The sequence below is a fragment of the Pyrus communis genome, chromosome 12 (genome assembly GCF_963583255.1).
Source record: "Pyrus communis chromosome 12, drPyrComm1.1, whole genome shotgun sequence".
Lineage (NCBI taxonomy): Eukaryota > Viridiplantae > Streptophyta > Magnoliopsida > Rosales > Rosaceae > Pyrus > Pyrus communis.
Window position 1 is genome coordinate 6,029,162 of NC_084814.1, and position 2,079 is coordinate 6,031,240.

The following is a 2,079-nucleotide window of genomic DNA, read 5'->3' on the forward strand; positions in this document are numbered from 1 at the left end:
TTTTTACTCGTGGAACCTGAGTAAGTGTATACGCCTGGAATGTCACTAACTGCTCTTGTACCTTTTCTAGGTATTAGGCCATACTTAGATGCTTTGCTATGTACTCCTCTGAGGTTTGGTTGGTGATTAGTTGGGAATCAGAATAAATCACAAGCTTTTTCACTGCTAAGTCTTTCGCCAATCAGAGACCTGCTAGTAGGGCTTCATACTCTACTTCATTGTTTGACACCTTAAAGCTTAGAGTGATTGCCTGCTCGAGCATTGAGTCGTCCGAAGTAGTAAGAACTAAGCCTGCCCCCGATCCTTGGTGGTTGGATGATCCATCAACTTGCAAACACCAAAAATCTCCATCAGGAGAGGTTGGCACGAGTATGGCATGCTCGGCTACCTCCGAGGCATTTTCGAGCTGTGTTGCTACATCCTTCAGGCTTGGGGTGAATTTTGTTTTGAAATCCGCCAACGTTTGGGCTTTTACCGCCATGCGGGGTTGGTATACTAAGTCGTATTGGCCCAATTCCAACGCCCACTTCATCATTCATTGGGAAACGTCTGGACTATGCAGAACTAATCGCAGTGAGTATTGGGTCATGACGATGACTAGATGCCTTTGAAAGTAGGGTCTGAGCTTTCGAGATGCAATAACTAGCTCCAAAATTAGTTTTTCAATCTTCGTGTATCTGGTTTCCGCATCGAGAAAAGCTTGGATATGTAAAATACAGGCAGTTGGGTCCCTAGCTCTTCTCTTATGAGGGCAAAGCTTATTGTTACTTCTAATACCTCCAAATAGATGTATAGGTTCTTCGCTACTTTTATTTTGGATAGTAGTAAAGGTGATGTCAGGTGCTGCTTCAGGTCCTGAAATGCTTTCTCGCACTCATCGTCCTACTTATCTTTCTGCACCTTTTTTATTGCCTTGAAGAAGAGCTTGTATCAGTCGGTGGATCACGAGAGGAAACGATTGAGTGCGGCTGCTCGTCCGGTCAGACTTTGGATCTCCTTTAGAGTCGTGGGCTATTTCATGCCCAGGATCATTCGAATCTACCTTGGATGAGCCTCGATTTCTCATTGGGTTACAAGGTACACTAAGAATTGGCCTGAGGATACGTCAAAAGTGCACTTGGTTGGGTTGAGCTTCATGTTGTATTCTCAGAGGATATTAAAAGTCTTCACCAAGTTGCGAATGTGCTCTAACCACTACTTGCCTTTCACCATGATGTTGTCAACGTAGACTTCCATGGTGACTCTGATCTGCTTCTTGAACATCGTGTTTACAAGTCATTAGTAGGTTGCTCCGCGTCTTTGAGACCAAAGAACATGACCTTGTAGCAATATGTGCCTCGCTCGATCACGAATGTGGTTTTTTTTCTTTGCTAGGCTTGTGCGTGGAAATCTGATTGTAGCCTGAGTACACGTCCAAGAAGCTAAGCAGCTGGTTCCCGGATGTTGAGTCAAAGATCAGGTCGATCCGGGGAACCGGGCAGTTATCTTTCGGGCATGCCTTATTAAGGTCGATGTAATCTACGTATACTCTCCATTTGTCTTTTTCTTTTTTCATCACTACCATGACATTGGCCAGCCATGTTGAGTGTGCCATTTCCTCAATGAATCCAGCTTCTAGTAACTTGTTGATTTTCGCCTCAATAATCGCCACTCGCTCGGGTGCGAAATGTCGTGTTTTCTAGATCACAGGTTTGGTAACGAGGTCAACGTGCGACTTGTGGCAAGCTATCGCTGGATCAATGTCGAGCATGTCAGAGGGTGACCTTGCGAAAACATCACGATTTTTCTTAAGGAAAGTTGTGAGTTCTTCCTTCTCCATCGGGCTCAGACGTGAGTCAATTCTAGTCGTCTTTTTCGGCTGGTGAGGGTCAAGAATATTGTCATTGGCGTCCTCTTCGAATTTCCATCTTGACTCATCTTCTTGACCTGCTTACTATAATTACTATTTGACCTTGACGCAATCTTCTTGACTTGTCTACTGTAATTACTATTTGGCGGAGGTAGGGTCGTCTTTCTGCACTTCAGCTGTTATTGATAGGGCGAAAGACTTCTTCTTCGACTCCTTAAGAACTTGTACAG